This window comes from Elephantulus edwardii, unplaced genomic scaffold (assembly GCF_000299155.1).
Source record: "Elephantulus edwardii isolate Elephantulus edwardi_28Jun2011 unplaced genomic scaffold, EleEdw1.0 scaffold00046, whole genome shotgun sequence".
Classification (NCBI taxonomy): Eukaryota; Metazoa; Chordata; class Mammalia; order Macroscelidea; family Macroscelididae; genus Elephantulus; species Elephantulus edwardii.
Genome location: NW_006399796.1, coordinates 18,675,623 through 18,687,755, shown reverse-complemented (window position 1 = coordinate 18,687,755; position 12,133 = coordinate 18,675,623).

Sequence of the window (12,133 nt, the reverse complement as noted above, 5' to 3'; positions counted from 1 at the left end):
GTTTGAATCCACCAGCTGCTCTGTGGAAGAAAAATTAGAAGTCTCCTCCCAAGCAACTGGCTGCCTCTACAAACCGTCTGGAGAGTCCACAACATCAACAACAGAGTTAGGGAGGCAATCAGAAGGGAAAAAACCCCCCAGAAATTATTTAGATGAATTTTTCTGGAATGAAGTGATAAGAAAGGGTGAGGAATAGTTTTATACTACCCTATCAATTTTTTTTAAAAAAACTATTTTATATTTGTTTGCTTACAAAGTTCATATACATTTTGTTTTGCACTATTATTCATTCACATTGTGTTTCATGCAATTATTCCCATTTATGATTTTATAAAATTAATCCTCAAAAACTCATGCCAAAAAAGCTCATGCCAGTATTATGCTCTTAAAAATTAAGAAAGAATAAATAAGTCCAGTTTTCTAACACCATTAATTTGAAAATCAATGTTTTTCTTTTATTTCTTTAACTGAGGAAAATTCTAGTTTTATTACAAATGTTAAGGGAAGTTAATAATATCTACCTGACTTTGTGTTTAATAACTCTTTCAATGAAGCATTCCTAAAAAAACAAGTCAAAAAGGTAAAGAAGAAACTCTATTTTTATTCTAGTGCTGTATAACAATAAACTACCACCAATTTAGAGGCTTGAAACAACACAAGTTTATTAGCTCATAGATTTGTAGCTCAGCTATTTGGACATAATGTGACTGAGTGTTCTGTTCAAGATCATAAAAGGCAGAAATTATGGTCATAGCTGGACTGTCCCTTCCTGGAAACTCTTGGGGGAAATCTAGTTTGAAATTCACTCAGTTTGTTTCTCAAATTAAAGTCATGGGTTTTAGGGGCAACTCAGCTTCCAGAGACCATTCATTCTTTACCACACATGGGTTAATGTCACTTAGAAGTTAGTAACAGATGGAATCTTTTACCAAGAATTCTTTCTCTTCCAATGGTTGAGCCAGATCAGTCAGATATGACTCACTTCTGAAAAAGTCACAAGTGTTGAGGACTTTCATTCATAGGGTTGCTATGATTCACCTATCACTCAATGCTACTTAACAACAATAAAACCAACATAGAGAGAGATCAGTTGGCCTAGTGGAGAGAAAGTGATGCTACCAAACCAAAAGTGGGTGACTTTTTAAATCCATGGCCCTCACGCTTGTTTTTCATTGTTTTTGTTCAAACAGTCTTCTAGGTTGTATAGCCCTGGTGTGTCCACTTGCCATACAGAGATAACTTGTGGTTGCTGTGAAGCTGAACACTGTGACACTGATGTATCAAATGCGTTAATGGTTACCCATGGAGGACAGTGTTTGGTGGTGCTCCCTGATTAAAATAAGCTTGGAAGCAGGAGTGGCATCCACTTTCGTAACAGCTTGCCTCCAGAAACTCTATGAATCTGGAGAAAGGATGAAAGTCACACAAGTGTTGAGAACTTTTGTTCACAGGGTCGCTATGAGTCGCCTACAACTCGATGACACTTAACAACAAAAACAATCTCAAATTGCTGTCAAGAAGTCAAAAGACATATTGCATTTGGGAAATCTGCTGTTAAGGGTGTCTTTAAAGTGTTAAAGAGCAAGGATGTCACATAAAAGACTACTGTGCACCAAATGCAAATCATTGTATTTTAAATTGTTTGCTACATATATGGAAGTTGGGCAATGAATAAGGGGGAGAACCAAGGAAAGGTTGATGCCTTAATAACTGTATATTGGAGAAGAGTGTTTAATATATCATAAACTGTCAAAAGAACAAATGAATCTATCTTGGAAGAGGTGTAATCGGGGTTCTCCATAGAAGCAAGGATGATGAAACTTCATTCCACTTAATTTGGGCATGTTCTCAGGAGGGGGTCAGTCCTTGTACAAAGACATATCAATGGAAGAGATAAACACGTCCCCATAAGATGGATTAGATAAAATGAGATGGGTCCAATAATGTAAAGTGCATTGAAACAGATGAGGGAGAAAACTGTTTAAAAGGGATATATGATTAGGTATTTTTGTCATGCCAGGAGTCCAGGGCAAAGGCTGCATAGTGGAGTGGACCTGAGGGGAGGGACTGTAAAACAAAGAATTTTTCTTTCACTTTTCCAAGAGGGTAGTGTACTAGGGGATAGGTTTGGGATGGGAGAAAAGTGCAACAATGCATGAATGGAAATCCAAAGTCTCTGTAAATTTTCATTGAAATTAGTAATTAAAAAAATTGAGTATGACTCAAAAAAAAAATGAGTAAGACCATGAGGACAGTGCAGGATATGACAAGGTTCAGAGCTGCTGTTAATAGGGTCATTATGAGTCTCAGTTGATTTGAGGTTCTCTAACAAGACCAGATCATTGAGCCAGACAGTCCTGGAATTCCAGGTCTGTCAGAGCTGACTACAGATACTCTTGCTGATGTCAGATGGATTTTTGACCAATAGCAGAGAATGACAGAACAATGTCTATTTGAGAATGGGAATTACAAAACACCTAACTAGGCTTATATGAAACCTATACTAAATCATGAAGCTGTTGTCTGAACAGAAAAAGGGAACATTGCATGGTTTAAACTCGGGAAAGGAGTGTGTCAGGTCAATCCTCTATCACTATCTATTCAATCTATATACTGAACAAATAATTTGAAAAATAAGACTTTATTAAGAACAAGGTGGCATTTGGATTGGAGGAAGGCTCATTAACAACCTGCATTATGCAAACAACCTTGTTTGCTGAAGGTGAGGGAAACTCAAAGTGCAGGGTTATGTTGTTATGTGCCATCGAGTCGCTTGCGACTCATAGTGACCCTATGTACAACAGCCGTAAACCCTGCTCTATCCTGTGCCAATCGCACTGCCTCCAACACACCCATCCAATTATCCCAGTCACTGAATCAATCCACCTCATAGAGGGTCTTCCCCTCCTGCGCTGTCCCTCCAACCTCCCAAGCATGATGTCCTTCTCCAACAACAGGTCCCTCCTTAAAACATGCCCAAAGTATGTCAGACGAAGCCCCAAAATCCTCGCCTCCAAGGAGTAGCTTGGTTTAACCCTCTCCAGGATGAATCTGTTTGTTTTCTTGGCAGTCCACGGTACCCTCAACACTCTTCTCCAGCACCACAGCTCAAAGACATCAATTCTCTTTCTGTCCTCCCTAGTCATTGTCCAACTCTCTGATGCACAACAAGTGATTACAAAGACCATGGCCTGTATTAGACGCACTTTAGTCTCCAGAGTGACCCCATTGCTCTTCAGTACTTTGGAGAGGTCCCTAAAAGCAGACTTTCCCATCACAATATGTCTTTTAATTTCCGGGCTACTGGTGCCAAGAGCATTGACTATGGAGCCAAGCCGACTAAAGTTGTTAACAATCTCAATCTCTTCACCATCCATCCTGATGCTGCAAATGTTGGATTACATATCAACATCAAGAAAACAAAAATACCCACAACAGGGCCCATAGACAACACCAATTTAAGTTGTTTCTGCAACAATTTCAACTTACTTGGATCCATAATCAACACCCTTATTTCTAGCAGTTAGAATGCTGGGATATATATAGTATTGGGGAAAGTTTGTGGTCTTACATCTCTTCAAAATCCTGAAGAACAAATATGTCCTTTTAATGACTATGTCCTAATTCAATCCCTAGTCTTTTCAACCACCTGCCATGCATTTGATGGCTGGACAATGAATAAGGATAACAAAAGACATACCAAAGGATTTGAGTTGTCGTGATGAAGAGTACTAAATATCCCATGATCTGCCAAAAGAATAGGTATGTGACCAGAATGTTCCTTGAGGAAAAGATTTAGATGCTTTATCTCATATATGTTGAACATGTTAGGAGAAGCTCTTCCTTTGAAAGGAATATCATGTTTGAAAAGGTAAAAAGTCAGCAAAGAAGAGGAAGACCTTCAACAAGATGGATATAATGTCTGTGGCAATGGACTAAAAAGTCAAGGATAGTAAGAATGATGCCGGTTAGGACAAGTTCAGATCTACCATGCATAGGATTGCTAGAAGTGGTATGTGACTCGAAGGCACTGAACAACAGCAACAAGATGCCTGACCAAGCTAAATAGGAATATACTTGAACTTTAAGAATCTGGCAGATTATGGGTGAAAATTTTGAACGGGAGATGATGAAGAGATTAAGTTGTATTTTAAGTGATTGGGACTGAGTTACTTGTAGGGGTGTAGGAGTTGAAAACACAAAGATGGTAATCAGCCACTCTATTTGAGTGGGACATTGCTTCTTTTACCTGATTGTTTCCAAATCCCCAGAGTAAAATATTTGATTGTGATGCAATGTATGCACAGTCCTTCTTTAAGAAAGAGATTAAGTTCCTAGCAAAGGTAATACGTGTGATTTTTCCCACTTGGCTCACTTTGTGTTTTGTTGTAACTTGGATCCTTAGGACCTGTTTTGGAGACACTTTAAGTTTCGTTTTTCATCTACAAAGTGAAGAGAAAAAGGGCCCATTGTTTAAGCACAATACAGAGTTAAGGAACACATTAGATAAATAAAAGCAAAATGGAATTGGAATTCTAAAAATCATTACTAATTATTTTCAAAAGCCACTTCTATCATATTTAAGTAATTGGTACATTTCATTACATTCTAGTGATTTTTTAAATAATTTTACAAAGGTTAAATAGTGACAATAATACCCCATGGAAGACTAAGGAAGCATTGATCATTTTAATCTGGAAAGAACAAAAATAAAACCAATAATTTTCATAACAGCTGTTCTTCCATGTTAGATAGGAAATGCACTTTAGAGAAGTCACTGGGAAGAAATGAGATTAAAGACTGAAATGTGGAAAGCTATCAGAACTATTAGAAATGTTGTTGCTGTTATGTGTTGTTCCGTCACCTGCGACCCATAGTGACCCTATGTACAGCAGCTCTGAAGCTTGCCCTGCCCTGAGCCAGTCTCATTGACTCTGAAACACCTACCTCCAGTGCCTCAGTTGCCATGTCAACCCCTCTCATTCAAGGTCTTCCTCTCCTGTACTGTCCCTTCACCTTTCCAAGCATGATGTCCTTCTTCAAGGAGTGGTGGTCTCTCCTGGCCAGGTGCCCAAAGTATGTGAGACAGAGCTTCTGAATCCTTGCTTCTAAGGAGAAACTTGGTTTTACCCTCTCCAAGACAGACTTATTCGCATTCTTGGATATATACTATTAAGATAATCATAATAGTATACAGTACTGTATTGTTGCCATTTTATGTATCCTTCCTGAGGTTCTCTCCTTCTGACAATTTTAGCATAATCAATCAATGCCAAAAAAGAAAAAAGAAAAAAAAAGGTAGACCAAGAGGATAAGCAACTTTAGTTCTCATCCTCTTGCCTTTGTAATTTTGGAGCAGCTTTTTCTTTTTGGCTTAATTAGTTGTATCTATAAAATAAAGCCACTTTACAAATTTAGATTATAATCATTACACATTTCTGATTATAATTATTACCTTTAAAGTTTCACACACCCTTAATCACTTGTTATGCATCAGAGAGTTGGACAATGACTAGGGAGGATAGAAGGAGAATTGACACCTTTGAGCTGTGGTGCTGGAGAAGAGTACTGAATGTACCATGGACTGCCAAGAAAACAAAGATTCATCCTAGAGAGGGTTAAACCAGGCTGCTCCTTGGAGGCAAGGATTCTGGGGCTTCGCCTGACATACTTTGGACATGTTGTAAGGAGAGACAGGTCTTTGGAGAGGGACATCATGCTGGGCAGAGTGGAGGGACAGCGCAGGAGGGGAAGACCCTCTATGAGGTGGATTGATTCAGTGACTGGGGTAATCGGGATGGATGTGTCAGAGGCAATGAGATTGGCACAGGATAGAGCAGGGTTTAGGGCTGTTGTACATAGGGTCACTATGAGTCGCAAGCGACTCGATGGCACATAACAACAACAACAACAACAAGAAACCAAAACCCATAGCTTCCTTAAGCATTGCAACTTGAGGCTTGAAATTTGTTCTTCAGTTCATCAGGTTCAGAAATGCCGAGCTAGTTCAGCCCCTTTGATTTCTGACTCCAACTTTTTGTACATTTCATTATAATACCATGTTTGCTTTGTCTTTCTGTACTGCCCTTTGAAATCTTCTGTTCAGCTCAACTTCTTGATTTTTTCCCTTTGTTTTGGCTTCTTAGCACTATAGCACAATATTCAGTCTCTTCTGACATCCATCTAAGTCTTTTCTTCTCCTGTCTTTGTAATTGACTTTCTGCATTCTTCATGGATGGTATTCTTTATATCCTCCCACACTCATCTGGTCTTTGTTCATTAGAGTTCAAGGCCTCAAATCTGTTCCTGAGATGGTTTTGAAATTCAGGTGGCACAACTCAAGGTCAAATTTTGATTCCTGTGGATTTCATTTAATCTTCTGAAATTCAGGTGGAACAACTCAAGGTCAAATTTTGAATCCTGTGGATTTCATTTAATCTTCTTTAGCTTTAGTTTGAATTTGCATGAGTTGATGGTCTGTTTCACAATCAGCACCTGGCCTAGTTTTCACAGTTGATATTGAGCTTTGAACTTCTCCAACAATTGTTTCCACAGATGAAATTAATCTGATTCCTGTGCATACCACCAATGAAATCCATATGTATATTCACCATTTATGTTTCTTATAAATGGTATTTGCAATGAATATTCATTGCACAGAATTCTGTAACTCTAACCCCAGCCTTTTTTCCATGACCAAGTCAATGTTTTCTAACTATTGATCCTTTTTTCCTGTTTCCAACTTTTGCATTCATTACCCATTATTATGCATTAAAAAAAAAAAGATGGAAGTACAGACAGAGTCACTGTACCAAACAAAACTGGTTGACATGGAAGAATTTCATGAAAAAACCACACTATCAAGAGGCAATGTGATGACAGAGAAAATTTCAGCTGCTCTGAAGGAAATGGCAAAAAACAAGGCCCCAAGAGTTGGACTATCAATTGATGTATTTCAACAAAAAGATGCTGCCATGGACATGCTCACCACGTTGTGCCAAGAAATCTGAAGGACAACTACCTGGCCAACTGACTGAAAGAAATCCCTATATATTGTTATACCCCCAAAAAGGTGATCTGAAGTGCTTGCTGCAGAAGGTCAAGGACTGTCATATTCTATGTAGATTGAAGCTCAACATCAAGAAAACAAAAATTCTCATCACTGGGCCAATTGGAAGCACCATGAAAGATGGAGAAGAGACTGAGGTTGTTAACAGTTACAGCTTGCTTAATTCCACAATCAACACTCTTGGCATCAGCAGTTAAGAAATCAAAAGACAAATTGCCCTGGGTAAATCTGCTGCCAAGTACCTTTACAAAGTACTGAGAAGCAATGATGTCACCCTAGAAACTAAAGTGTGCCTTATCCAGGCCATGGCCTTCACAATTACTTGCTATGCATCAGAGAGCTGGGCAATGACTAAGAATGATTAAACAAGAATTGATGCTTTTGGGTTGTGTTGCTGGGGAAAAATTAGAGAGGGTGAAAGTCTTGAGCTGTTGTACATAGGGTTGCTATGAATCACAGGTACATAACAACAACACCTCTAATGTCATACACAAGCAAAATCCTGCTGAAGATCCAAAAATGACTGTAATAGTACATTGACAGAGAACTATAAGAAAGACAAGATGTCTTTAGAAGAGGCATGGCACTAGAGACATTTTCACCAATGTCAGATATCTTGGCAGAAAGCAAAGAGTACTGGAAGAATGTGTTTCATTGACTATGTAAAGACTGTGCAGATCATAACAAATTGTGGTTGAGAAGACTGGGAATCCCAGGATACTTGATTGTGCTCATCTTAAATCTACACTTGGACCAGAAGCCAATTGTCAGAATAGAGCAAGGAAATACCGCATAGTTCAAAATTAGGTAAGGAATGAGCCAGGGATGTGTCTTGCCTCCATACCTTTTCAATCTGTATGTTGAACAGATCATTAAGAAGGCTGGACTTTATGAGGAGTGTGGCATCAAGTTTGGAGGTAGACTCATCAACAACCTGTGTTATGAAGATGATACAATCTTGCTTGCTGAAACTGAGGAGGACCTGAAGCATTCGCTGCGAAAGGTCAAGGACTGCAGTCTTCAATATGGATGGAAGCTCAAGATCTAGAAGACAAAGATTCTCCCAACTGGGCCAACTGGCAGCACCATGACAGATGAAAAAGAGATTGAGGTTGTTAACACTTTCAACTTGCTAGGTTTCACAATCAATACTCTTGGCACCAGCAGTCAGGAAATCAAAAGATGAATTACACTGGGGAAGTCTGTTGTTAAGGACCTTTCCAAAGTGCTAAAGAACAATGATGTCAGTCTAGAGACTAAGATGTCCCTTATCTAGGCCATGGCCTTTTTTGCAATTACTTGTTATGCATCAGAGAACTGGACAATGATAAAGAATGACAGAATTAGAATTGATGTCTTTGAGTTGTGGAGCTGGAGGAGTCTTGAACATACCATGGACCACTAAGAGAACAAGTAGGTCTGTCTTGGAAAGGGTAAAATAAATTTTCCCCTTGAAGGCATGGATTTTGAAACTCTATCTCACGAGTATGTGGCCAGGAGGGACAAGTCCTTGGAGAAGAACATCATGCTTATAATGGTGGAGGGACATTACCGGACTATAAGAAGCTACATGAGATGGGTTGACATGATTAACATGGGCAATGGGACTAGGTGTTTTGCAGTCAGTGAGACTGACTCAGGATAAGGCAAAGTTCAGGTTGTACATAGGGTCATTATGAGTTGTGGCTGACTTTATGACACCAACAACAATAAACCAAAACGAGTAAAGAGTTCTATGTAAGTCAATATATTTTGATACAGTAGTTTTCTGTATTCCTTCTATCCTCTTTTGATACTTCTGGATAGTTGAAGACTTTGCCAATAGCATCTCTAAATATTGCAACTCAAGGCTTGAGTTTTTCTGTTTTAGCTTGAGAAATGTCAAGAAAGTTCTTACATTTTCATTCTCCGTCTCTGCACATTCCCTTGTAATACTTTGTTTTGTCTTCTTGAATTACCCTTTGAAATTTTGTTTAGTTCTTTTACTTCAACATCTCTTGCCCTCCTCAACCCCTCTTTGGCTTCTCAATGATCTACTGCAATTTTCAGTGTCTCCTTTGACATTCAATTTGGATTTTTCCTTCTCTTCTTTATTTGTAATGACCTTTTGCTCTCTACATGATGATGACATCCTTGATCCTATGATCAAGAACCAACAGTAATGAAGAAAGAACTTCAAGCTGCACTAAAGGCACTGGCAAAAAATAAGGTCTCAAGAATCAATACCAATTGGCATGTTTCAAAGTACAAATGCAGTCCTGGACCTGTTCACCAGTTTATAGCAAGACATCTGGCCAACTGACTGGAAGATATTCATATTTGCTTCCATGCCCAAGAAAGATGATCTAATGTAATGTGGGAATTACCAGAAGATATCGTATCATATGCAAGCAATATGCTGCTAAAGATTATTTAAAATTGACCAGAACAATACATGGACAAAGTACTGCCATACGTTCAAGCTGGATTTAGAAGAGGTTGTTGCACTGGTGGTATCACTGCTGATGTCAGATGGATCCTGGCTGAAAGCAAAGGAAACCACAAAATGTCCATTTGTCTTTACTGAATATGCAAAGGCATTTGACTCTGCAGATCATAACAATTTATGGGTAACATTGAGAAATATGTGAGTTCCAGAACATTTAATTGTGCTCATATGAAGCCTATACCTAGACCAAGAGGCTACTGTGTGAACACTACATGGTTTACAATTAGGAAAGGAAGTGGGTAAAGGTTGTATCCTTTCGCCATACTTTTTCAATGTTTGCTGAGTAAATTATTTGAGAAACTGGAATCTATGAAGAAGAATGTGGCATCAGGATTAGAGGGAGACTCATCAATAACTTTCATTGTTGACACAATCTTGCTTGCTAAAAGTTACAAGGACTTGAATCACTTGCTGCAAATCAAAAACTAGCATCTTCCAATATGGACTGCATCTCAACATCAAGAAAAACTATCACCACTGAACCTATAGGCAACATCATGATAGATGGAGAGAATATTCAAACAATAAATGACTTCATCTTACTTGGATCTTGGTATCAGTAGTCAGATCAGGAGACATATTGCACTGGGAATATCTGACTCTCCAAATTATTGGGGACCCATAATGTTAATTTGAGGACCAAGGTGCATCTTATTCAGGCCATGGTCTTTTCAGTCACTTGATATGTTGCTGAGAGCTGAACAATGAATTAGAATGACAGAATTGATGCCTTTGAATGATTGTATTCGAGAAGACTATTGAATATCCATGAACTGGCAAAAGAACAAACGGAGAATGTGTAGCCAGAGTGTTCCTTGGAGGCAAAGATAAAATTTCATTTCATATACATGTTGCAAGGAGAGGCCATTCATTAGAGAGGAACATCATGCTTGGAAAGGTGCAACGATAGTGAAAGAGAAGACTGTCAATCATGTAGATTGACATAATGACTGCAGAAATGAGCTAAAGTGTTTCACAGATTGTGAGGATGACAAGGATAGGACGAGGTTCAGATGTGTGGGACACGCATTCACTATGAGTTGTACTTGATTTGATGACACCTAACAACAACAAGGTCAAGTCACATTCAAACTCAAACCTACTGCCTTCTATTTAGAGCAACACACACCAACTCTCTGTCAGCAGGACAGGGTCAAAATACTTACAGGAGGAAAGCACACATGATAGTAGACCTGACTTTCAGCTTTGGGTTTAGCAGTGTAGCATTCAACACACTTGATAAACCTAGGCTCCTTATTTACATAAACTAAATTTTAAATAAGGAAGTATGTCAGTTTAAAGGTTCGGTGCACCTGACCTAAGCCATGGCACGTCCAATTTCTCAATTAGAAGTGAAAGTTGGACAATAAATAAGGAAGACCCAAGAATTAATGTCTTTGTACTGGGGATAAATTACATAGACTGTCAAAAGAACAAATAAATTTGTCTTGGATGAAGTACTACAAGGGTCCTCTGCAGAGGCCAAGTTTCAACTTTGTCAAACCATCTTTGTCTCTGTTTTAGATAAAGAACATGCAGATGTTTAAACCTTTCACTAAACGAGGCTTCCTGAACTTGATTTTATCCCCACTGCAGTCAACATACTGTTATACTTACTTTGTTTATTTGGGCACTTTGTCAAGAGGGGTCAGTCCTTAAGAAAGATATGCTGAGGAAAAGAGGTTACCAATCGAGAGAAAGCCTCTCAATGAACTGAGGGACACAGTAACTGTGAAAAATGCTCTTGAGTATGGCTGACAGTGAGGATGGCATCATATATAGCAAGGCTTCAATGTGCTGTTCATAGTGTCGTTATGAGTGGTAGTAGATCTGATGGCACTTAACAGGAACAGGAACAAATAGAGAAATGTTATTGTAATGGTCAAAAAAGAGTATATGGTTTTCTTATTGAAAAAGTGTTATTTTTGCCACTATTAAGTTTTAGATTGAGATCTGAAAGATGCTTAAACCTCTTAATCAACATATTTTCCTGATCTTGATCTTTGTCCCCACTGCAAGCCAATATACTGGAATACTTAATGTTCTTGATTTCTTAACAAAATTTAAAATAACTTCATGATCTTTGGGCCTTTTGTTAGGAGGGGCTAGTCGTTAGGAAAGCACTTCATGCTTGGGAAGGTGGAGGGTCAGTGAAGGTGAGAAGATCTTCAATGAACTGGACTGACAAAATGACTCTTATGGTGGGCTCGAATGTGTCAAGAGTTCATGAGGAGGACACAAGATAAGGCAGGGTTCAGACTGTTTATAGGGTCACTCTGAGTTGTAGCTGATAGCACAGCACTTAACAACAGATTATAGATACTTCTAATTTCAAGACTTAGTGTATTAAAATAAATTCATCATTCCTATAACAAGACTGTGTCACTCTGATTGGGGTCAGTAAAAGAGACGAAGACTCTAAATGCAATGAATTGACATTATGACTTCTGTAAGGGCTTAAATGTGTCAGAAATGGTGAGGATGGGACAGAAAACAAAAGTTCAGATCCGCTGTTCATTATTAGGTCACTGTGAATTTACTCAACTCAACAGCACCTAAGAACATTTTGTTTGGAG